General features: G+C 37.3%; 1 protein-coding gene across 12 annotated transcripts in view; it reads right to left on the bottom strand.

Moving 5' to 3' along the window:
* The window catches only part of MAP2 (microtubule associated protein 2), a 274,592-nt gene that overhangs the window by 185,291 nt on the left and 61,867 nt on the right, over nt 1–27,434 (bottom strand). For all 12 annotated transcript variants that reach the window (XM_029933945.1, XM_029933944.1, XM_029933938.1 and 9 more), the window contains exon 2: nt 22,347–22,396. The gene's annotated coding sequence lies outside the window, so the exon portion shown is untranslated. The remainder of the gene's footprint in view (nt 1–22,346; nt 22,397–27,434) is intronic.

A 27,434-nucleotide genomic window follows, 5' to 3' on the forward strand; every position in this document is an offset into this window, starting at 1 on the left:
ATAAATATTTAAAAATGGGCAATCATTCCTATCTTCTAAAACAGAAATCCATAGGATTCTTCAAAAAAATGTGTAATATCTGTGTAATATTTCCTGTTCTAAAATATTTAATTTTTTAGTCTTGGACCCAATTAGTTATTTTCAATATTTTCCCTGAAACACCATGGCTCACTTGCAGCAGTTTCTGGGGTTGAATTTATATATGTCCTATAGTGGGGGGTCGGGGGCTGAAGGATGGAGGAGGCAGACATATAACAAGAGATTGGGAATTATAATCAAGTCTGTTAGAAACTTTATTCTGAATATTTTCTGAAAAATAGACAGCTTCAACAATGCAAAGCAAATTCTACAAAGGCACCTAATTTATTAGGTTCTATCCACAATGCCCATAATTTAATTTAAAAAAATTTAAACCCTTATATATTTTTAAATTTATATTTATTTATTTTGAGTCAGAGAGACAGAGTGCGTGCATGCATGTATGAGCGCAGGAGGGGCAGAGAGAGGGGGAGAGAGAAAATCCCAAGAAGGCTCCACACTGTCAGTGTAGAGCTTGATGTGGGGCTCAGTCCCATGAAGACTGAATTCATGACCTGAGCTGAAATCAAGAATCAGAGGCATAACCAACTGAGCCATATAAGTGCTCCTACCTCTATGCTAACCTAAATAGAGAATTGAGTATAATGAGTGCTTATTAGATCCCCCAAAGAAATGAAGCCAGAGAAGTAACAGGCTTTTTGGAAAGTTTGGAAAGGATGCAACCTGTGTCTTACCACTGGCCCTCAAATCTTAGCATTAAAATCAGGTGGAAGGAAGGGCATCTGGGTGGTTCAGTCGGTTAAGCGTCCAGCTAGCTCAGGTCATTATCTCAAGGTTCCTGGGTTTGAGCCCCGCATCGGGCTCTGTACTGACAGCTAGCTCAGAGCGTGGAGCCTGTCTTCAGATTCTGTGTCTCCCTCTCTCTCTGACCCTCCCCTGCTCATGCTCTCTCTCTCTCTCAAAAATAAATAAACCTTAAAAAAATAATAAAAATAAATAAATAATTAATTAAAAAAAGAATGAGGTGAAAGGCTTGAAACAGATTTGGCCTGCATCCATGCATTTCTCATCCACTAGGTCCTGGGCAGGGCCCAAAAAAAGAAATTTACATTTCCAACAAGTTCCCAGATGATGCTGATGCTGCTGGTCTATGGAATACACTTTGAGAATCACTTCTTATATGGCAGAAGAACTTGGAAGCCGAAGGAGCTCAACCTCTACTTCTAGGAGAACACAGCCACATAGGGTGTCACACTAAGCACCTGAGAAAAGTCTAGAAGAGAGTCTTCTCAATCAAGTGTGCAGCCTCCAGTTACGGAATGAATAAGTCATGGGAACAAAAGCACAGCCTAAAGAACATAGTCAATGATATTGTAATGGGACAGATGGTAGCTACACTGTGGTGAACATAGCATAACGGATTAACTTGTCAAATCAGTTAAGTTGTACACCTGAAACTATGTAACCTTGTGTGTTAACTATACTCAACTTAGGAAGGAAGGAAGGAAGGGGGGAAGGATGGAAAAGGAAGGAAGAAAGAAATAGAGGGTTGAACCTAATTGTAGTGAAGCAAGCTACTACTGAGAATGGGAACTGTGGACAGAGCAGAGAGGGCGAGCGCATGTGCATGCAGGGGAAGAACAAAGACCAGCCGACAACAGTGGACACATGGTAGTAGCAATGAGATTTATTTATTCAACAAATATTTAGTGAGCCACTACTATGTGATAAAAACTGGGCTGGGGGTTAGGGACACATCAGGAATCACAGGAAATCACAGAAAATGCAGGGTGCCTGGGTGTCTCAGTCAGTTGAGCAACCAACTCTTAATTTCAGCTCAGGTCATGGTGTCACAGTTCGTGATACTGACCCCATGAGGGGCTCTGCACTGACAGCATGGAGCCTGCTTCGGATTCTCCCTTTCCCCTTCTCTCCCTGTCCTTTCCCTGTTTGCACGCTCCTGCACTCTCTCTCTCTCAAAATGAATAACTTAAAAAAAAGTTCCTACTCACAGAAACATTCTAGTTAGAGGAAACAATAAACAATTACACCGATAAATAAAACATATCAGATATTTCTACAATATATAACTGCCATGGGAAAAAAATACAGGGTAAGATAGGTTTCAGTTAAGTATTGGTTTTTCACACAGGGCAATGTGGGAAGTATGCCTACCAGATATCAGACATAAGAGCTGCTGCAAGAAACTGAGACAATCCCAACCTGTAACTTTAGCAGTGACTTATCCCCCAGATGCCAGGATTAGTATACTTCAGATAGTGAGGGTGTGGAATTCACGGGAACCCTCCAGCTTAGAGATCTATTGCATTCATATATTCACAGATGTAGTTTAAGTAGATCTGGGGGAGAAGAGAGAGTATTTGATAGTTTCTGGTCTGCTAGCTTTACAGATTTTGAACTACATCTCGATCACAGATGTGTGCTGGAGGCTCAGGCTTAGGAAAGAGGTTTGAACATCTTATATTCCAAGTCTGAAGTGAAATTTTTCCAATAGGCAGTGACCACGATCAGAAAATAGGAATATTGTTTGATTTAGTTATAGCTCTCATTCTAGCAATACTTTCTTCTTTTGCCTTCAGAATGGCAGAAATCAGCCAATACTTCTTCAAGGATCTAATGCAGAGAGTTCAATTAGGAGGTTAATTCTACAGCAACTTCTAATTTTCAACGTATAACACAGAGGCAGAAGGACAGAAGGATTTGCTCTGAGGCAGAGTCCTAGCCTAATTTTATAAATGCTTACATCCTGAACTGTAAATACTCAGTAGCTTACTCAAATAAATCTAAAGTGCTCTAAACACATACTCCCACCACAACCACCCCCAGAAAACCCGAAAGAAACCAAAAAACCAAAAAACTGAGAAAAGTCTCATTCACTCCATTATATATCTCCATGTGTTCCTATGTAGACACTTATCTGCATATTCTTTGAATTGCATTTCGCTCTACTTTCAGAATTCTCATACATTCAATGAAATCTGCTCTTTGTCTCTGTATATTATTATTTAATCTCTTAGCTTTTTGCATTCTCATGAGGTCACTTCCTACACTTGTAAGTTAAAGACTACAGCTGCATCAAGCTGACTACTATATTCAAGAGCAGATGACATAGGAAAAAAGTGATTGGGCACTCCCAATGCACTGACGGTTGAGTTTACATTCTGAATTATCAGATTGTTTTTGCAAAGCCCATGGTATGTTTAATTATGTGGACATCTCCTCTATTGCTTTTTAAGCTTTGAAAATATCAAAATCATAGCATGACATGGGAAGAATTCCATTTTGATGAAATGAAAAACACAAAAATTCTTCTACTCAGAAAAAAAAAATGTAATGGCGAAAATAAATGCAAAAATAGAATTGGCTGGAAACCAGCAACCACAAGAAAAGAAATATTGCAGGAAATGGAACTAATCAGTTACTATAGTGAAGACTTTTTTTCCCAGACTTTCTTTGGGAACGGGAGAAAAAAGATTTTGCAAATTAATGTATAAACTAAGTTTGGACAAAGCTACATATGCAGTCTTGAAGTATACAGAATTCCATGTGAATGGTTTTTGAAAGGAAAACAGAGTTTTGATTTAGTGGAATTTCCAAAGTTAATCTTGAGATTCTTCTGATAGCCCAGTAAAAACTCTAGTTAGAAAGGTTTGAAGCTTTTGAGGACTAAGATCTCTATAATGATGCCCTGATACCCTTTCCAAAGGCATAATTACCTTTGTCCCTAACTCAATTGCTCCAAGCGTCAGGTCCATTCAGGAACGGACTTGCTCTGACAGAATCTTCCTCAGTTTAAAACAGTCACTGCCTACAGATTAGCCTTCCATGAACTGATAGTTGTCCACACATTGGCAAATTTTATAAACTGGGAATGTTGCTCCTTTGGGTCATTCTCTTATTATAACTTTCTCATTTCACTTGGCAATTTTGGTATAAATATACCAATTGTTTTTTTGACTGTTTTAAACCTAAGAAAAGCCAATGCTAAACATGGATATGGAAAATTGATCTCTGTGTTGTTAAAAACAGATTTAGAAATAACTGTCATTTACTTGTGAGGGGTTTTTGGAAAACCAGTGTCATCAACCTTGCCAAATCTTCTGTGATTCTAAGTTTAAAAAAGTGAGTTGCTTATTTATTTAAAGTAATTTTTTTTAAAGTCTGACAGCTGTTGGGCATTGCAGGAACGGCAGATTCAAGGCTATAAAGAAGTAAGATAATCTTTATATAATGCCCAATATCATATTTGATTTTAGTGTGTAGTGTCAAGAGAAAAAATGGTGCCCAAAAATTCAGACCTTATCCTGACACCCAGGTTGATAACAATCAATGTATAAAAAACTGGCATATATATACATTAGTAATCATATGGTTTATCTCCATTTAGTTTATATACAAGAAAACCCAGGTCCTGAAAGTTAAAATTTGTCATTCAAAATCGTGCAGCTGCTTCACAAGAAGAGGCAGAAATCAAATCCAGGTTTCTGGATCCCAAGGGACATTGACAGTTACTATCATGGGGTAAGAGAGCGCCAGTCAGAACAACACAACAGGCAATGAATTGAAAAAATAATTGACATGGAACTTTTTTTACACCTTGTTTTAAACCACAGAAGTTTATACTCATATAAATTAGTGAAGGTCTTTGAAACATTTTATTACCACTCATTCAGAATATTCAGGTCAAAGACAATGATTAAACAAAGACTGGCTAATGGAAAGGGTTTTGAATCAAAGCATTTTGCAGAATCTTTCTTTTGCCTGCTTTCCTTGTATTTCACAAATATAATTAAGAAAGCTGATGAATGTGTATTTCATGCAGGACACTCTGCTAAGCACGATTACATATACTACCTCATTTTTTATTACTACCATATCAATTTTTAATCCAAATTTTTTAAGACTTTTAATATAGCTATTATGATATAGCTAGTCAGTGCTGGAACCAGCATTTGAACCCATTTCTATATGATTCCACAGTCCATATGTATTTCCAATAAATTAAATCTCTTAATTCTTGAAAGTTCTCTCTCTGACCCTGCCTACTTCCTCCTTATTATTCTCTAATAACATATATATTTCTTTTAAAAAATTTTCACTAAAAACTGAGGGCTGATGGGGGTGGGGAAGAGAGGAAAGGGGGTGATGGGCATGGAGGAGGGCACTTGCTGGGATGAGCCCTGGGTGATATATGGAAACCAACCTGACAATAAGCTATAAAAGGAAACAGATTTTCACCAAAGAAGTTGCTTTTGTCTATGGAAATAAATTATATTTCTAAAGCTGGATAGAAATAAACATTAAAGTTGATTCTAAGTAGGAATAAATAAGATAACCAGGACTTTCAAAATGAAAATCTCTATGTATCAAGCATCTAAAATGCCTTCTCAAGGTTTCCATGCCAACCATTCTAGATACTAAAATAAGCTGTGAAGTAGCATTTACTCACACCACGTTATGTAGGCTTTTGATACATTAAACGGTTTTAATAAGCCCAACTAAATTTTGAATCCTTAGCAAATGGGAGAATTAACACTGGCACAAGTCATCAGTAAGGCAAGCGACATAGTTTTTGTTTTTTTAAATGAGAGAAGCCTTGTCAAACAGATTTACAGGGGATTTTTCATTTCCGTTAACTTTCTTTTTATGTATTTCCATAGTTAGTCATAGCTTTTCGAAATAGAGTTTTATAAAGTTACGCTTATGCTATAAACGGCACTAAGTGCTTAACACTGAATCTGTAGGAAACAGATCTGGAAATGTAGGGTACTTCCATCCTTGATTCAGGCCACCTAGCAAAAAAATAAATAAATGCATAAAAAGTCAAATGGAGCTGAACAGCCTGCTGATTCCTCTCATGCAGTTTGAAGGGATTTCTTTTTATTTACCAAGCTCCTTAAGGGTGAAAACACTGCAGTTTGATTGACTGCTGAGTATGACAGGAGCTTCCACTAGGGAAGAAGAAGGGGCTTCTGCAGATCAGGAGGGGCAGAAAGGAGGATGGAGGCCCAGCCTCCAAAATGCAGAAGGCCCAGGCATAGGGCAGCTCCAATGGAGTGCTTCAAAAGGGATATCACTGCTCAGGACGGTATTTTGAGCGGGGCACACAAGGCACTGGGAATAACAACCAGCAACCCAACAATAGCAGTGAGTGACCCTGAGCGTAATCGACGACACTTAATGGCTACAAAAACTCTATCAGGCAGGTTACAGAAAGAGGGTAATGACAAGGTATGTATAGTCTCTGCCTTCAAGGAAGCGCAAATCTAATTAATAAGGAAAATGAAGATTAAGCAATGCAAATAAAGTGAAGTACAATGATAGATGAAAGTGGAGGTGTTACAGGAATGCACAGATGAGACATCGAGCCCCGTGGAGGAAAAGCTTCTCTGAGAAACTGATACGTGAGCCTGCATCTCAACAGAAAAATGGAAAATAAAGGGAGAGGCAGTAGCAAAAGAGGAGGTTGAGGGACTATTTACTGGAACTAATTTCAGGTGAATACAAATATCAGAATTTAATTTGTATCTCACCAGCCTTTGCATGAGCATGCAATATGTTATTATCTAAAAACCAGACTGAGGCAACCATAGATTAACAGGAAAAGACAACTATAAATCCATTACAGTCATGACTACACGACTACTTTTATTACGTCACCTACAATTGTGGGCCGCACCGAGTGGATGTCTATGGTTTATAGGTGTGAGCTTCCTGTCCATAAATTATAATATGTCTGAGTGGGACACTTATTTCTGAGGGAGTAGCATTGAGGGAGTAGCATCAACTATTACTTTCCCTGAATGAGAAAGATTTAAAATTTGGCCAAAGGTGAATAGACAAAAAAAACACCTGTAAGTAAGAGCTTTCAGAAAGACCCTAACTGATGTCTCTCCTAATAACAATATCTAGGATTCCATGCCTCTCTCATTGGAAGAGACCCACAACTGTAAGCTTTGTATACCTACTAATAATTTTGAAACTTATTTTATGTTTTTAAGTTTTATTTATTTATTTTGAGAGAAAGGAAGAGAGAGAGAATGAGCTATGGAGGGGCAGAAAGAAGGGGAAAGAGAAAATCCCAGGCACAACACAGGACTCCAACTCACAAACGATGAGATCATGACCTGAGCCAAAATCAAGAGTAGGATGCCTAACCAAGAGACCACCCAGGCACCCTGAAACATATCTTATCTATTGATTTAAACCCTCTATCAGTGACTCCAAATCATAAAACACATTCACAGCCTTTTAAAGTTATTTTGAAAAGTACTTGTCACAAACATTTCTTGAAACATGCTATAAAGCACTATTTTCCTCAGTCTTTAAGATTTATCAACCTACTTCAATGACATGATTTAGTATCATTCATCTAAATCTGTAAGACTTCTGCCAGGTCACTTTTCTTTCTCTGCCTTCAGGGTTCAAATGTTATTTTGTGGCATATGACATCATTTTTGCTCTGGCCATGCTTATAACGCTTCTGACTTCTGCCTTCTTTGATCACAGCCATGCCTTTCTGCTCTGATTAGCTCTTGGTGTCTGTGTTACTTTTTTTTTTTTTTTTTTGATATCTTCTCTCCTATCATAGATGAGATTCACCTGGTGAAATAAAAGGAGCACCACCATTTGTGGCAGAAATGACTGGTGAGAAGAACACTACAAGATATGTCTGGTTGGAGCTCCAGTATGAGGAGAAGCTCACCACCAACTCCCCTCATTTCAATTATATTTATGAAGACAGCCTATTCTGAACCAAATCTCTGAACATCAATCTGCCCAAAATTTTGTGTGTGTGATTTATGCTTTTACTTATAAGAAGTCTTTTTTTCTAAATTTTGTTTATTTTTGAGACAGAAAGAGACAGAGCATGAGTGGGGGAGGGGCAGAGAGAGAGGGAGACACAGAATTCGAAACAGGCTCCAGGCTCTGAGCTGTCAGCACAGAACCTGATGCGGGGCTCGGACACATGAACCGCGAGATCATGCTCTGAGTTGAAGTTGGATGCTTAATCGGCTGAGCCACCCAGGCGCCTCATAAGAAGTCTTATAATGCTGAACAACTGAACTATATTATCAAATATTTAATCTATCATTTCAGTGAAAGGAATGGGGGATTCTGATACTTATGGCACAATAATGACTCAATTAGCAAATTACTATGTGAAGCTTCTCCTTTAAAATATGTTACAGAATTTTATATGTAAAGCTCTAACTATCGATCTCATGATCCCAATTTCCAGGCTTATCAGTTTAGATGGAAGAGGAATGTGCTTGTAATGTTGTAATGTTATCTTTGAAAGGTGCAGAGTCCCAGCTGACAGAATTTGAATATGGCCAACTCTCTTTACTCTTCTTTCTCCGAGAAGTTAGAAAAGAGAGATCTCAATCATTATGACTGAAGTAGCTTTTTTTTGTTGTTAAAGATTAAAGAGTTTACAAGAAGCAAGGCAGAAGAACAAAGACAGATGAAGGTAGGAGGAAAGGGTTACGATCCAATCAGACAGCCTTTATTCTTTAAGAATAAATTGTATCGTTTCCTAGTGATGACAAAAAAAGGGGGTGGGAGGGAAACTTGACAGGTGCTGCCACAAAAAAGCTTTCAGAAGCAATCAATAGATGCATTTTTAACTTGTTGACAGATGAAGACAAATTCTTTAGCAAACTCACATCACATGTAAATACGCTGTAGAGGACATGTTTGTATTTCAAAGGATGTTCAACTTAAGTCCTAAATATGAAAAAGCAAGACTCTCTCTCATATGCCTTTTGATGGGGTTCAGGAACACACCCCAAAATGTACCACTCTGGCATACGGATTCTTTTGAAATTAAAGACACTAAACAGCTGAAGTAAGAAGGACAACTTGGTTCTTCTATGTCCCTATGAAAAGCAGGACCTGAATTCCCTCTGTGAAGCATGCCCTCCCTGAACTTGAAGGGTGGAAGCCTTCCTTATCCCATTGATAGGGATTTCAGGGCCAAGAAGGCTATATAAACAAATCTTGTTACTTCAGTACTTTGCTACCTAAACTGAAACTTCCTTGTCTTGTCAATGCTTCATAAATTTATTGTTTCTTTGTCTAAAAGGTATAAAAGCTGCCTGCTTTTGATCACTTATTTGGATCTCATCTTTGGGGCCCATGCATGAATGAAATCAAATTGAATTTGTTTTTCTCCTGTTAATCTCTCTTTCATTACAGGGTTGTCTCAGCTGAGAACCTCGAAGGGTAAAAGGGAAATTTAATTTTTCTCTCCTATACTTTCCAGCATACTTCTTGGCACATCATGGTGCTCATTAAAGCATTTCTTTAATGAACCAGTAATTTACTATGTGTCATTTTACACGGACTGGAAGTAAGCTTAGCTTGCCTCAACACTAAAATAGGAAAGTATAAGTTCTAAACCTGACTTTCGAGGCAAGTTGGCATACTGAGGGATTTTCAAACGAGGATGTCATACATGATCTTTAATCTGACTCTTGTCAGTCAACATTATTTCTATAAGACAGTAATTCAACATGAACAAAGTTTTGCTCAAATGATGTTGTATGATGAGCCAGGGTAAAAATAATCCAGTAATATACAATGAAATCTAAACTGAGACCCCTATATTCTGAAAAGCATCATAGGGAACAAGGTAAACAACATTGCTAAAAACTATCCTATGAAATGATAACCTCTTGAGAAGTAAATGGCCTTACTTACATGAGAAAATAATTTCCCTGTGAAAGAATGACTCTTAGGAGTCTAATGTTGTCTGGAGAATTTCCCCTTAAATACATTCCGTTATGGAAGTTAGGTCTTCACCTCCAAATTAATTAAACAAAACAAAATAAAATGATAAGAAATGATACTTCTGCTGGAAAGATTAAGCCCTTGTAACATTCTTTACTCAGCACAGAAAACGAAAATGTGTGCAGGTGAAGGGTGCTGCCTCAATATTAGTCATTACTAGTCATTATTGGAGTTTTTTCCATGTCCTCCTTTAGGATGCTAATATATTCACACACACAAATACGCATTTTCAACTGTTCCACTTAAATTTGAGGAAGAATTTTAAGGAAAAAAAGAACCTGTATGGAAAAAGAATGCTCTCATTAGAGTATATGAGTTTCACTCTGTATATGTATACATATTAAGAAATTAATAACTCGATGTCGCATAAGGAAGCTTGGTCTTAGCAATCTCCAGGTCTATTTATCATCAGCAGAGGCTCATCTGGGTGCAACCAGAGTGATTACTCCCAGAAAGCTCATAATTGCAGTAATTAGGGTCACGTGACCTCCAGTTTGCATTTCTTTAAAAAAGCAGAAGGCTAAACATTAGCATCTGAATGAGTACCAGAGGTCCACCAGTAGAGAAAAGTTTAAGTTAAATGCACCAGAAAGCTTTGAAACACACTTAAAGGAGTGGTTTAAATCATTTTTATACCGTCCACTCCGCCCTCTGCAGAGCCTGAGCCTTCCCTGACAAAGGCCGAATCTTAGCAGCACAGCCCCACTAATTTACCCGGCAACCTGTTACAATGACTCTGAAGAAGTGATGATTTTACCTAAGTCTTTCCACTTTAAAGCCTATTTTTTCCTTTATTTAGAATATACTAGCAATATATTTGGAGGACCCAAATCAGCCATCGACTACTTTTTTTAAAGAAGGAGAAATGCAAATGAAAAATAAGAATTTTCATTCTGCCTGTTGAAAATAAGAGTAGAGACTTCACCTCCCTCCTTTATCTTTTAGAATTTTTTTCATTCTCCTTTTCAAATGTATGTAAATCTTTATAATGGCTAATTAAGCCTCCTCAGGTCCCTCTCACACTCAGGAATGTTTCTTCAAGGGATTGGGAGCCATTTTTTTTTTTTTTTAATGCTAACAAGAAGGGAGGTAGCATCTCTCTCTCTCTCTCTTTATATCTCCCTGTGGGAGATGAAGAGCCTAACTTCAGTGGGCTCCTTGCTCCAAACCGTAAAACTACTTGCTATCATAAAGGTTAGGAGAAGAGTGTTTCTCTTCTAGAGAAAGCCAATTAGCTAACACAGATGGCCACCCCAATTACCAGGTAAATTTAGTGCTCTTATGGAAGGATTAGTTATTGTTTCTCTTGAAAGCATGTAGATAATGGGTTTTATCTGCTTGATTATAAAAAGGACTAAAATTTCTTTGGTCTTTGCAAACTCTTACTGGATTGCCTGCAATGTGCATCACATTCTAGTTCAATGTTTATTCAATAGAAGGGTGGTTTTTGTTTTGTTTTTTCCTCCCTCTACTACCTTTGTGGAGAGGATTTCTCAGTTGGGAGACATTTGTTTTTAATTATATTTCCCCAACAATTTCAATTCCAATTAACCTTTCGCCCTGTAGTGGAGCCCTTTTAGATAATTTAACAAACAATTTAAATGGTGAAATTCTAAATTTCTCATGTGGAATTTGATATAGTACTTAACTTTACTACTTCATTTACCTTTAATTCTAAAGAAGTTTGGTGACATTGATCTCAAAATTAAATAAATCCTGATAGCATGAATGTCAGCTGGAACATCAGTTCCCAAGTGTTGAGATTCTAGTGTTTATTTTTTATTCACAAAATCTAACACACAAATGTAACTTTCTTAATGGAAAGACATTCACATTAGTATTTTTGTAAGTAACTATTCTTTGTGCATCAAAAGAGTACAAAAGAGCTAATGATGAATTGAATTTCTGCTTAGAGTGAAAAAAATAGATCCACATAAAAGTTGATAAAGGATGTGTGGAGCCACCCACTCCAGTGGCCCAGCCATTTGTCCAGGTCACAAATCGAAACTTAAGTCAGCTTGAACTTTTGGGAAACAACTGTCCAGGAGTCCTAATGTATACCACTCACAGTCCTCCAACCCGGCGTCAGCTAGTTTGCCTTACCCTAGCTAACAGAACGTGCTTCGAAAGAAATCCTTGACCTCCTAGTCAATCAGGCCGTTTCTGCATTGCCTCTTCCAAAGCTCGGCAAAACTCACGTGTAACCAACCAGAGTTCCCCAAGAAACTGTCCCACTGCTTGTGAGGCACTGTATTTCTTGTTTTTCCCTGGACAGAGGACATCCGATCTGTTACTAAATTGTATTGCTATTGTCATTTGGCATAGTTCACCAAATATTTGTGGAAAGAAAAAACAAGAAAGGGAAGACTGAGACAGAAAAACAGAGGAAAGAGACAGAATCAGGTCCAAAGTAATCCTGTCCTACACCTTCTGTTTCAGGTCTCTAACTTCTCAGTCTTTGCTCCTTCTCTGTGCGTTGGCTTCCACAGACCCCCTTCAAGAAATTCCCTTCTTTCTCTGCCTCTCACTTTCTATTTTGCTTAAATTCTATTCACCTTTAAAAACCCAACTTAAGCTCTTTGTTAAATGAGGTCTCTGTAAATCACAGGGAATTATAGCTTCTCCAGATCTCTTTAGAAGGTTCTGTCTGTACTTGGTATTTAATTGTATCACCATGTATTAGGGACTATCTATATGCTTTAGTTTTCCCTTTCCTTGACTATAAGCTATTGGAGAACAAAGGAACCATTTTTAATACTTCTAAAGAATCCACAGAACCCAGCACTCAAGTAAACTGCAAGTGTATTCTCAACACGTGACTTATTAATAACTGTTCTGTTTCACTGGAACCATACTTTCTCATGTAGGCTTATTTCATATATGCAAAGATTTTAATATGAGAGTACATATAACTCATGATTTAGAAATACTTTCAATTGTAAATTTCTATGAAACAATGGAACTGAAAAAAATAATTTGGTTCTCCAAGGGCACAAAGAGTTCACAACTGTACTATTTTACTCCCCTTTTCACTCCATGCCTCTTTCCTTTTTAAAAATTTCTGTTTGGCTCTTAGGCATTTATCTGTAAGTAGGAATTTTTTTTTACATGAACTTTTCTCTTTCTTGGGCACATTTCTTGCTTCCACCTGCCCCTCACGGTCATCTCACCCTATGAAGTGGTGTTCCTGCCTCCATGAGGGGCCACCTTAGCTAGTGACTCCTGCATCCAAGAAGATGGTACATGTTTGATTGACTGAGTTGGACACCATACAGGACAAAATCAAAATGATGAAAAAAACAATAAATATCAAGAACCAAATCTGTGTCATCTTTCTGGGATAAATGATAATCTGGTAAAAATATCACTGAGCAAACCATGACATGGAACTGGAAAAGACACTACATTTAATCCAAAGAGAAACTAGATACAGGAAAATAATCAAGTTAACAAATTTGTATTCCATGTCTGCAATGTAAAAAGAAAACACAGTTCCAGGTATGGTAGAAAAGGCAGAATGATATTTGATAAGGGAAATAAAAATTTTTAGGGAACTTCTCTGGGGAATGGATGTTTATAGTTGGTGCACAATCATTAAAGTACCATAAGATACAGTCATTTAAGTAATTATTAATATGTAACATTTTTTTTATGTAATATTTGTAGAAAATACAAGAAAAGGTGATCACACTACACCTAAACACTTAAAATGAATAGGCTGGCTTGAAAATAGAAGTAGATTTATTTTTGGTCATTGATTTCACCTAGCCTACAGAGCTGTTTGTGTACGTCTCAAACATACTACTAACAGTGAAAAATGTATATGCTAAATTCCAGTTAATTAAAACAGGTAGAAAATACCAAAGAAACTAAGTACAAAGGTCCTCTCCCTGTGATATTGTTGCCAAATCGTCTGTATTAGATCTGTGAGTCCCTGAAAGATACTGGAAAGTCAAGTGGAATTTGAAAGTGTTTTTATCTATAAAGCTGCCTATCAAATTGAACATTCTGCTTACTGACTCAATTTTTATACTTATTTTTATCCCCCAAAAGGTCTCAATATTTTTAAGAACTATTACATTTTATACAGAATCAGTCATTAATAAAAATTGTGATAAAACTTTAGTACCTAAAGTTTTAAAATATATTTATATTCTAAAAATTAGCTAATCTGTTTGCTCTACTTTTGAACTATAAACTTTATTTGAAAGACATACACTTTTACAAAAGACAGAAAGCAGGGCTGAGAGAGAGACGTGAGTGGATATGTAAATACATAGAAGCATGTGTATAATGTATAAAGTGTTTTGCTTTTATTCAGCTCTTTACTAACTAGATTAAAATCATGGCAAGAGAAGCAAACAAAACAAAGACTCTGAAACAACATAAGCTGATCGTCAAGGACATTGAATAATATGGAATGAAACCAAGTCACTTGATTTTTTAACTAACATTCTTATATTGCTAAATAACTGTAGGGAATTGGTTCACTAAAGGCAGATAATTTTACCTTCTTTAACAAGAATGACCCATCAAGTGTGCCCAGAAGCAAAGCCCTTGTATTGTTTATTGCCAAAACTATCTAACACTGGTAGGCATACCTATGTATCTTTCTAACTTGTATGCTACATTCCTTTTTCTGCTATGCAACTGATGATTTTCTATTCTTAGATGAATAACTAATGAAACTTAAAAATATCACATGGATTTATAAAACCTGAGGAAGAAGAAAGCATATCCCCTTTCAATAATATAAAGCTATTACTTTGCAGTAGGTAGGCTATGAAAGAAATAAAGGATTTCTAAATAAATGGGCTCCTTACATAAGAAGAAAATGTACTTCCTATGTTTTTAAATCCTCCACACTTCCCTAATAAGATATAGGCCCAAATTAAAGTCATGGTATTCTTTAATGATATACATAATCTGTAGAAAGTTCAGCTGAGCTCCTCTTTGGAACAGCATTCTTTCTTTCACATGAATTCAGGAAAAGAATAAAAACTAGCTGGTCAGTAAATTAAATCCACAGGATTGATTTCAGAGGCAAAGGATTTATTTGAAAATATAGCCAAAGGACTGTCTTTTGTAGCCATTTGATACCACAAACATATTGTTAAGAAAAAAAGACTCAACTAGAATTTTTTTGACATAGAAAAAATAGACTCATTAGCAGTTACTTAACATATTTCCAGTGAGTTGCTTTATCCTATTTGTCATCTGTGGCATCAACAAGCCTATTTCATCAGTATTCAAGACTTTGTCAAAATAAGGACCACTTCTGGAAACATACCTTCCTGAGCTATTTCCATAGATCAGATGAGGAGACTGAGAAGTGACAGGAAGTTTGTGTCTGATAAGGTTCTGGGCAGGCTACGCCAAAGTATGTCGCTTTGGCATATTGATTATTTTAAATGAAAGTTACTTAAGGAATAGCCAGTTCAAAAAAAAAAAAGACACCCTGACCTTCCTTTGTCCTCCTGAAAGCAGGAAATAAATCTCCCTTATGAAAGATAGCCTCCCTGCACGAGGAGGTAAAGAGACATCCTTATCACCAGAGAGGGAATTCAGAGTCCAGAAGGCTGTATAAACAAACCTTGTTACTTCCTCACCAATTTACTACCCCTGAGCCCAAACTTCTTTATCGTGTCAATTTTTCACAAATTTATGGTTTCTCTGTCTAAAAGGTACAAAAGCTGCCTGCTTTGGTAATTTCTTTGAGTCTCCTATTTTTATGAGCTCTCATGCAAAACGAAATTTGTTTTTCTCCCATTTGTATGTCCTATGTCAATTTAATTATTAGGCTAGCCAAGGAACCAAGAAGGGAAAAAGGGAAAACTTTTCCTCTCCTACACCTGTCACTCCACTTCCACCTGCGCCCACCTCTCCCATTCCAAATTATGTCACAAGCCTATTTCTTGATTTCAATGTTTGTAACGGAAAGGATTACTTTTTATGAAAAGGAGGAAATAAGTGTTTACGATGCTTCAGATTTCAGAAAGCTGCACAAGAGAAAGCAAGTTCTTCCTAGAACCAACTGGTCTTTCCAGTTTGAAATGTGATTCTAGTAGTTTTGGATCTCTCCTTAAAGTGGCAAGCAAATAATTAGGTATCTTCCGAATCTTTCTGGAATTGCAGAGTCACTTTGTCACATATCAATCCCATGATTAGAATTCTGGGTTAATTTTTATCCATTAGTATATTTATACTTATTATATTATGCTAAATATAGGAATAAAACAGAATGACAAAACAATCACCTTTACTTTTTTAAATTCCACAAATTAAACCTAATGACTGCTACTGCTTCAAATGTTTTTTGGGTGATTTATTCAAAGTTGTTGCTTTTTTGTTCAAAATTTTCCATCACCAGGGGAGAAAATACAGTGATTAATAATTATTAGAACTGGAGTGCCTGGGTGGTTCAGTCAGTTAAGCGTCCAACTCTCGGTTTTGGCTCAGGTCATGATCTCATGGGTTCGTGTGTTCGAGCCTCACATCAGGCTCTGTGCTGACAGCAGAGCCTGCTTGGGACTCTATCTCCCAGTCTCTCTGCTCCTCTCCAACTCATGCTGTCTGTCTCTCTCAAAATAAATACATAAACTTAAAAAAATAATTATTAGCACATATATATTCATACAGATATACATATATGGGCATTTAGTTTATAAATATGCAATAAAATTGTTCATTGTGGCTTCTAATCTTTAGAATTCATACAATAAGCATTTTCTGGATGTTCAGTCCTGCAAGGCCTGACAGGGGCCTGAGGCAAAATGCAAAGACCCCAGTTGCCCTGAGTTACTGGGAAAGATAGGAAATATCCAGAACTAATCATAACATACAGAAGTATGAACGAACACGACGAGGGATGTGTGAAGCAACATGAAGCAATTTAGAAGTGAAATAGAGTTTCTCACTGAGGTGGTACTAAAGGTGACCACGCAGCTTGTCAAAGACTGGCTGGTCTTGACCCTGGAAAGCTCAAAGCACAAAGCTTACTGAGAAGACATAAGGGTTGTCCTCTCTCCTCACTCCTGATTATATCATTCTCATTTTCTACACTGGTTTTCTTTTTTTGTTTGTTTTAATTTTTTTGATGTTTATTTTTGAGAGAGAGAGAGAGAGAGGGAGAGACAGAAGACAGAGCATGAGTGAAGGAGGGGCAGTGAGAGAGGGAGACACAGAATCTGAAGCAGGCTCCAGGCTCTGTCAGTACAGAGCCTGACACAGGGCTCGAACTCCTGAACCACGAGATCACAACCAAAACTGAAGTCGGACGCTCAACCAACTAAGCCACCCAGGTGCCCCATTCTCCACTGGTTTTCTTTAGTGAAAGTCCGTTCAATTGTGCAATATGCTGCTTAGTTTGTCAATAGTATCTTTAATAAAAGATATAATATCATTCATCAGGAGAAATTAATTTCTGGTAAGTTTAAAATACATATAAAGACCTGTGTGTGTGTGTGTGTGTGTGTGTGTGTGTGTGTGTGTGCGCGCGCGCAGGGGTGGGTAACTTTTGGCTTTTTCTATTTTATTTTAAAATACTCACATTTTATTTTTATTTTTTAATGTTTTATTTATTTTTGATACAGAGAGAGGCAGAGCATGAAAGGGGGAGGGGCAGAGAGAGAAGGAGACACAGAACCGGAAGCAGGCTCCAGGCCCTGAGCTAGCTGTCAGCACAGAGCCTGAAGCGGGGCTCGAACCCACGAACGTGAGATCTGACCTGAGCTGAAGTCAGAGGCTTAACCGACTGAGCCACCCAGGCGCCCCACATTTTATTTTTAAAATTAATGTCAATTTAAAGATCTTCATTAGCTTTATTCCCTGCCTTGAGAGAAGAACAAAGAGTGTATTTCTCATGTAAAACCTAGGGAAAAAAAGACTTTTGATAGAGGTTTTAAAAGTGATCTGGAATCCTCCCTTTTTAAGACTCATACTTAGGGGTGCCTGGGTGGCTCAGTCGGTTAAGCGTTCGGCTTCGGCTCAGGTCATGATCTCACAGTTTGTGGGTTTGAGACCCACGTTGGGCTCTGTGCTGACAGCTCAGATCTTGGAGCCTGCTTCTGATTCTGTGTCTCCTTCTCTCTCTGACCCTCCCCTGCTCATGCTGTCTCTCTCTGTCTCTCAAAAATAAATAAAAAACAGAACAAAATTTTTTAAAAGACTCATAATTATATATTACCACACTTAATATTTTAATGAACTTAAGCTATTTTTGTTCCCATTTCACAGATAAGATAACCAAAGCAAGAACTGGATGGCAAGCAGCCTAGCAGTATAGAAACATAGAAAGCATCAGAATTCGAGGCAGAGGTATAGACTAGAATTAGGAGGAAGGTCCAGATCCAAGTTGAAACAGTGAGATATTAGAAAACATCTGAATGTCCAACAATAAGTAAAATGGTGAAAAATTCTGGAATATCTATAGGATAAAACATCTCACAGTCATTAAAATCATTTTCAAGTAACCACAAGTTACTGGATACAAAGTTTAACTTCAATTTTGTGAAAACAAAGCAAGACAGGGGCACCTAGGTGGCTCAGTTGGTTAAGCGTCTGGCTTGGGCTCAGGTCATGATCTCATGGTTTTTGAGTCTGAGCCCCACATCGGGCTCTGTGCTGACAGCTCAGAGTCTGGAGCCTGCATCAGATTCTGTGTCTCCCTCCCTCTCTGTGCCTCCCCTGCTTATGCTCTGCCTCTCTCTGTCTCTCAACAATACATAAATGCTTAAAATTTAAAAAAAAATAAAGCAATACAAAAAATATACCAAAATATTAGTAGCAGTACTAATAATAAAGAGAAAAAATAAATTGGAAATACAGATACACATTTATACACATTTTTTAAAAGATAACAAGGGTGCAAAATGTTTTCCAGAATCAGTATCAAGTTTGACTTTCCAGTTTCTGGACATCATTCTGATTCCCATTTGTAGTAACTATAGGAAATTTAAATTTTTTGCCAATCTAAATTTACTAATATTGTATTTCATAATATCTAAGACACAATCTACTATAAGACATACTGCATTTGCCAGGAAGAAAGGAAAAAAAATACCCACCAACTATGGCTTTTTAAAAAATTTTACATAGTTTTATGTGAAAGAAATGGACATCTCAGAATTGATGAAATATTGCAAAAACATTTTCCAAAAATTTATTGAGGTATAATTTACATATAGCATCACATTACTTTCAGGTATATAACATGATTCAATATTTGTACATATTGCAAAATGATCACCATAATAAGTCTTGTTAAATCTGTCACCATACATAGTTATAAAATTTTATTTTGTTCTGATGAAAATTTTTAATATCTACTGTCTCAGCAACTTTCAAATAAGTAGTACAGTATGATTAACTAGAGTTACCATGATGTATATTACACCCCATGACTTACTCACTTTAATATGGAAAGGTAGTACCTTTAGACTCCCATCACCCATTGTGCCCACCCCCGCATGCCCCTGCCCTGGCAGCCACCTATCTGTTCTCTGTATCTATGAACTTAGGTTTTGTTTTTTTTAAGATTTCATATGTAAGTGACATCATATAGTATTTGTCTTTCTTTGTCTGACTTCATTTAGCATAATGCCATCAAGATTCATCCATGTTGTCACAAATGGCAAGATCACTATTTTCTATAGCTAAATAACAGCCCATTTTGCACACACACACACACACACACACACACACATCATATTTATTCATCCATCAGTGGACACTGAGATTGTTTTCATCTCTTGGCTATTACAAATAATGTTACAATGAACATGAGGGTGCATATATCTTTTTGAGTTAGTGTTTTCATTTTCAGAAGTGGAACTGCTGGATTGTATGGTTGTTCTATCTATAAATTTTTGAGGAATCTCCATACTGTTTTTCATAGTGGCCACACCTGTGTTTCATAGTGGCCACACCAATTTGCATTCCTGCCAATAAACGCACAAAGGTTTCCTTTTCTAGAGAGCTTCACCAACACTTGTGATTCTTTATCTTTTTGATCCTAGCCAGTCTAGCAGGTGGGAGGTGGCATCTGACTGTGGTTTTGATTTGCATTTCCCTGATGATTGGTAATGTTGACCATCTCTTCATGTGTGCAATGGCCATTGGTAGGTCTCTGGGAAAAAGTCTTATTTAGTCTTCTATCCAATTTTATTCAGATTGTGTTTTTGCTATGGAGTTGTATGAGTTATGTATATACTATGAATACCTTATCAGATTTGCAAATATTTTCTACTATTCAGTAGGGTGATTTTTCATTTTGTTGATGATTTCCTTTGCTGTGCAGAAGTGCAAGGACATTTCTGACACCCATTTTATGTGCCGCTATCTGTACCTTGCTTTTATCCAGCATCACTAGTTATTTTGCTCAGCTAGTATTAAGAAGGAGCTTTTCTATGAGGAAAACTTTTTTTCCTGAAACAAAAGAACTTAGCTCTAGTTTAGAAAAGAATGGTCATTTTCATTAAATATCTTATTTTATGTTGAGAATCTGGCTGTTTCTGGTGAAATAATATATTTTTTAAAAGCCTTGTTATATCTAGCTACTTTTCCAAAATATGATTTAGATAACTATCAAATTTAACTATCTTTTCCTTCTGAGTAGAAAAGAAAAACAAAACCAATTATGCTAAACCACACATGTACATATGGGAAGACACCTAGCAATATGAGAGGATTAAATACGTTCCCATTTCTACATACATTTTATATATTTTAACTGATATATTTATTTTGGAATATGTAAGTCATCCTGACTTATCACAATTAGACTGAACACACTTAAATTACGTTCATCCTTCCACAAAGGAAACTCTCCACATGGAGAATGGGGAGTGGGTCTGATCAAGAAAAGTTTCTGCGAATTACTCTTAACAGATTTTTTTTAACAGAACTTTTTACTTCTTTCCATTTATGTTTCTTTTTATTTTTTTCTTCTTTCTGAAAAGTAGCCAAAAGGAGATGAGATTTCAAGTTGCCATGTTGATCATACCAACCATAAAACACAATCCAAAAAGGAAGAGAGGCATAGTATGATTTACTTTTAATTGAAATGAAAAAAGTAACAATTCAAGGTTAACCCAGTAAATGAAAATATTCCTGATTCAAAGATTTATACTTTGCCAAAAATCTCATCTACTTGTAATTTCTGCTTGGAAGATGGATATGGGCCAGCAGAAAAAAGAAGAGTAGCCAGAAGTTCAAAAAGTCTTACAAGAAATTTCATGTTTAAATGTGTGTAAGTTTATATAGAATGTACTGAGGAGCAGATATGAAAGGAAGCCAAGCCAAGGATCTTCAATAAACTCAACTCCAAACCATATGTGAACACACATAATAAAATAATACAGGTTACAAATAAAGATTCTCAACTATCCTTGTATAAACACTTACTTTTTTCCTTATTGTTTCTAATTATCAGTAGTCATGATTCCAACATAGTCTATTTGCTATAATCCATACATATTCCCAGAATAGAGAAGCATAGTTTGTACATGAAAGAGAGAAACAACAGTCAGTGGTGTGTGTGTGCGTGTGCGTGCGTGTGTCTGTGTGTGTTAAAGGGGTGAAAGAGTGAGGTCACAACTGAAGGCAGAAAAGGTACATATTTACTGTGTGCCTGCCATGTGCCAGCAACTCAATTTGAAGGGTAAATATGGGCTTTGAAGGCTCCAAATTCCTGATTAATGGAAGCATAAATGAAAAGCCAATGTTTTTCTTTATGTTAATTATTAATCAAAGCCCTACACAAAAAATTTTGCAACACCTTGCATTTTGCTGTTACATGAGCAACAAAAGCCTTCATTTCATACAGGGATTAGTTTTTTCCTTTGTTTTAAAATCTGAATACATATTCCAGAGAAGAAAATAGAAGAGATAAGTGACATTCCAAGCTTACTGATGTGAACACCCTCTAATGCTCTCTGTTACTACTCTAAACTCAGTTAAGCTAGTTTTGAGTCTCCCATAGAACCAACTAACAGGAAAATAGAACAAAAGGAATGGCATCATAACATTTTCGCCAAATAATTGAAATGTGCAGCTGATAAGCAGTCTCCACTCTACCCTCCTCAGGAAGTGTGGACACCAAATTGTGGGCCTTAAGTTTCCCTGCAAATTCAGGAAGCTGACCCTTCTTTCAAATGTTAGGCAGACTTAGAAAGTAGTCATTCTTTTGACATGTGTATATTTTAAATGAATTAGAATTGGATCGTTTTATTTGGTCAAAATTCAGCTAGTAAGACAGGTAAAAATAAATGAAACACTTGATAATCAAATAAATTATACTAACTATGAAAACAAATGCTGCTGAGGAAAACAAGAGTGTTAAGTGCCCGAAGTCTGAAGCGCATCCATTTCTCTAAGTTTCAGCTTTCAACACCACGCTCTGCAAGAGTTGTTTGACCTAGCTATCCAAAGGCCCACGATGCCTCGATTCTATTTCATAGCTTATTCATGATCAATATAAACACACCACCAACCTTAATTCCAGCCGGTAGTCACGAGATACCTTGGATCCGATCAATAAAATCTGAAAGATAAACAGAAAAATGTCCTGTAAATTAAATCAATTGAATGATTCAGCATTTTGTTTTACTAAGAAAGAAGATGAAGTCAAGTTACTTGGTTCTTTGCACCATAAAATGTACTGGGTGACAACACACACGTTTATACTAAGGAGGGTTACATAGTTATAAGCTTTAAATTATTTTCTAGATCTCATTTAACAAGATGTATTAGATGCCCAGGTTAGACCCTGTTTTTATGTTCAGCAATTTTTATGTAAGGCAGAACAATGCTTGTGCTTATATTCTAAAACATCAATCCCCCCCAAATTTTTTAAACAAATTCTGTACTCAGTGTACTACCATTTCTCATGAAAGATGTTTAATTGAAAATAATAAAACTACTGCATTTGGATCCTTAATTTGGCTTAACACTCGGTAGATTTTAGTTCAGGATCAACAATCTGTTAAAAAGCAACAGAAGTCAAATAAGACCATTCCAGTGGCAACATATCCACCTCCCAGCTCCTGTCTTACACTTTAGCTCTGCCACTAAATTACACTGGGATGCGCACGGCAAGTGGGAGTACCAAAGATACACCCAAGACAAAAGGCAACCCAAAAATTCTGTGCAAAAAGTCAGCCTGTCTTTTGGACACTTAGTAAAGATAATAACTAAAATGACATAGAATATAATTCTTGACTTGCTGCAGGGAGTGTCTATTGCTAAATCCCCAGTTAAAAACACACACACACAGGTCAGAAGTACATTTGTGAGTTAGCTGGTTAGAAGTTAGAACTTGTTCCGCAAGATATTGTTACAAATGGTCATTACGAGACTCCTACGTTAAATCCGAAAGCAAAATTAATTTTAAGTGGTAATTTAAAAAAATGTTTATTTTTGAGACAGAGACAAAGCATGAGCGGGGGAGGGGCAGAGAGAGAGGGAGACACAGAATGTGAAGCAGGCTCCAGGCTCTGAGCTGTCAGTACAGGACCTGATGCAGGGCTCGAACCCATGAACCGCGAGATCATGACCTGAGCTGAAGTTGGATGCTTAACCGACTAAGCCACCCAGGCGCCCCTTAAATGGTAATTATTTAATGGAAATTAAATTATGAATTAATTATATTAATTAAAAATTAAAATTAAATTTTCCTAAAAATAAGAAAAATACTGGAGAGCAGGATGGACAGTGGCTCAACACACTGAGTGACTTTGAATGTGTGGCTGTGCGTGCTGCATGTGTACATGTGCATGTGCACACACACTGTGTGTGAAAGAGGAAGCTAAAATAGTACATATGAATAGAGAAATGAAAGACAAGAACAAGTAGTGGGCACTCTGCATATATGTACATTCTCACCATGTTGATCACCAGTCATCATTCCCTAAGAAAATGTGGCTCCCTGGTAGCCCAGAGCCACGGAACACCACACAGATCTGCACATTTACTTGGGTTCTGTCCTAAGCCACAATTTTCCATTTGGCCATAGCTACTTCTTGCTAAGACTTCTTTAACATACTAGATCAAGATCCTAATATCTTGAATATTCTTTTAAATAAGTTGAATTTTATCTTTTCTACATATGTGCTTTCATAGTAAAAAGAGAATGATACTTATAGAGCTTTTCAGAAGTCAGGCTTTATGGAACATGAACCTGGCTATATATGAATTCCATACATGGGGGAAATTTTTTTTAAACTTTTTAAATGTTTATTATTGAGAGAGAAAAAGAGTGTGAGCAAGGGAGGGGTAGAGAGAGAGAGGGAGGCAGAGAATTTGAAGTAGGCTCCAGGATCTGAGCTGCCAGCACAGAGCCCAATGCGGGGCTTGAACCCATGAACCACAAGATCACGATTTGAGCAGAGTTCAATGGACTGAGCCACCCAAGCACCCCTATGGGGAGAAATTCTCACTTGCCACCACCACTACCTCCCCACCCTAACCCAGCCCTGCCTCGAAAATAGTATAGTTTATTTTCTTTTCAATATAGCATGAGTCAAATACAAACTTTATTTAAAATATTAATTCTGGGGTACCTTGGCTGAGCATCTGACTTAGGCTCAGGTCAAGATTCCAAAGTCACTGGATCAAGCCCCACATTGGGCTCCATGTGAGCTTGGAGTCCACTTAATTTTCTCTCTCTTGCTCCCTGTGCCCGTCTACCCCACTCATGTTCTAATAATCTCCCTCTCAAAATTAATAATAATAATAATGTTATTTTAGCTATGCAAACCCTGTATTTCCCTTAGGCTTAGCGAAGTGTTTAGCATACAGAAGAATGTAAATAAATATTTGTCAAATGAATGAAGATGCTTAGTGCTGTGCTTTTCTGATGCTTTGCCAAATTTAAAGAAATAGTTGAAAATTCCCCCTTTGGCAGAAATAAGAAAAAAAAAAATATCATCCTTCTTGTCCCACCTGACCTGCATCAAAAATATTTCTGGATACAAAGTTCTGAGGAAGAAGAGGTGGCCAGTTTTGACCTGGTAGACTTAGGCTCAGGATTTTTGTTTGTTTGCTTGCTTTTCATAAGGGGGGCACTCCCATTTGCAGTGCCTAGAGCAGCTGCTTTGTAAATAACTAGTCTCTAGACCCTTTTTTTTCTTTCATTCAACCCAGTTATTGAGCAAATAGGCACAGAATAGTGAAGATTTATGTTGCCCTAAGGCTCACCCTTCACTGGGAACATCTGCCATTTCAAACACAGGGTCAAGACTCGGTGTAGTATTCCGCTAAACAATGCCCCGAGCAGAACTCAAATGAAATTCTTTTCAAGAGCATTCAGCACCTGCTTCCAGGCAGCTTAACTTATCAGCATATAAAAGCACCACTTCTCCATCCTCTGGCTCCACAACAAAAAGGTAGGGGAAATGTCAGAAACTAATCTTGAGAGCTAACTGCTACAGCTCCCCACCGCTTTTCCAATAAGAAATGGCATGCCTACATATTATAAATCATACCGTAATGATGCCATCAGATTATAAAATCTGTATCAAGCTGAAGTATCCTTGTTTATACCTCACAAGATATAAAAATGGAAAACAGCAGACGTATTTTAGCTACTAGATTACCAACGTCCATGGTGAATTGAAAACCCACCTTTCACACTTCCTGTGATCTCCTTAGTTACACGTGAATCTCAGTTTACAGAAATTGCTGTTACTTGAGTAATAGAAAAGTTACTGCCTGAGCTTCAGTTTACAGATACAAATGTAGGGAAGACTGCAGTTGCAAGACAAATTGAAAATCAATTCTGTTAAAAAAAAATTAATTGAAGTGCTTTTTAATTGTTTGTACTCTTTATTTTTTAAAATACAGAACAATTTTGTGGGGTATTTTTTTAATAGCCTTGTTTAGTATTTCAGGGATCCAAAGTTCTTGGCCATCAAAGAGCTTAGTGAGAATGTGGTGGGATGGGGGTGGTTATGAAAAGCAGAAAGACAAAGGCTATGATACAAAGCAGAATATGCCTGCTGTCACAAAGAAATACCAGTGAAGAGCTACAGACCAAAGAAGAGGAAAGACACAACGAAATCCTATTATATATATAAGGCTTCACAGAGGACATGAATTTGAGTTGGGCCTTGAAGGAGGTAAAGGATTTTGATAAGCAGAGATGGAATGGGAAGGAGACCCACTCAGAAAACGGACTCGGCAGAAACAAAGTAATGAAAGAAGCTAACCCCAGGGGCTGTCTGTACAAACACCTGCAGGCCTACCTGACTAGAATATAACACTCAAGAAAAACACTAATTGGGTAAAAGGCTAGGTTGGGTCTGTATAGGGTAATAACCTTGAATGACAAGCTGAGGAGGCTACATAATTAAATATATTTAATTTTGTATGCTAAAGTGAACCACTGAAGGTTTTAAATTCAAGAATGGCATAATTAGGTAACTGAATCTGGCAACACTGTATAGATTGGATCAGAGATGAGAAGAGATTAAAGAAGAATCAACCACTTAGATGGCTCCTTCCAAAGTCCAAGCGAATGATAAGGAAGAGTCAACTCAGGTAGAGACAGTGTCAATGCAAAGGAGGAAAAATTCCCTAACCACTGCATAGCAAGTATCTTAGCTCAGGCTGCCATAACAAAGTGCCATAGATGAGGAGACTTAAACAACAGAAATGCATTTTCTCACAGTTCTGGAGGCTGGAAGTCTGACCTCAGGGTACCGGCTTGATCAGGTTCTGGTAAGAGCCCACATCCTGGCTTGTATACAACCACCTGCTCACTGTGCCCTCACACAGCCACTGTTAAATTAGGGTCTCACTTTATTGACCTTATTTAACACTAGCTACGTCCCAGAAGCCCTATCTCTAAATACAGTCACTTTGGGCGCGAGGGCTTCAACATATGAGTTTTGAGGGGATGCAGTTCAGTCCATAGCGATGTGTATAAGTTACGGGACTTAGGAATTGGTTGGATAATGAAAGGTGCATGACAGAGAAAAGGAGCCAAAAGAACTGAGGGTTTGCGACACACTCCCAGAAAGATGGTGTCATTCTTAGAAACAGGTCATGCTGAAAGATCAGGATGCTGAGCTAGAGTAGAGGGTGAGAGGCTTTTATAGACACACTGAGTTTGAGTTTCTGGCAGGAGACTCAAGGGAAGGTATTTATCAGACAACTAACTTGTTCATGGAGAGTATGACTTATGTAACATGCAAAAAGAATGAAGTTTTACTTAACACTAAGACAGAAAGGAATGAAAATTATGGTGATATAATTGGGCTAAAACATATCAATATAAAATCAGAAGTCTATGTGTGTGATCCAAACCATAGAGTTAGGTAGTCTAGCCAGCCCACATTATTATGTATTTAATCACTATCTTGATAGGCAGATAGAACATTCATAAAGTACTGGCCACATGTAAACTCATATTGTTCTTAATGAGTGATGCTGTGGCCTGCCTGCCCAGGCTGTGGGCTGCTCTGGGCCAGCGACCCAGCAAATCCAGGCTTGTATCTCAAGCACTTAGTGTGGTGTATGGCATAAAGTCAGGGATCTATCTATAAATGTGGAATGAGTCACTCCCCGGAAAAAACAGGCTG

Source organism: Suricata suricatta, chromosome 3, assembly GCF_006229205.1.
Source record: "Suricata suricatta isolate VVHF042 chromosome 3, meerkat_22Aug2017_6uvM2_HiC, whole genome shotgun sequence".
Taxonomy (NCBI): Eukaryota; Metazoa; Chordata; class Mammalia; order Carnivora; family Herpestidae; genus Suricata; species Suricata suricatta.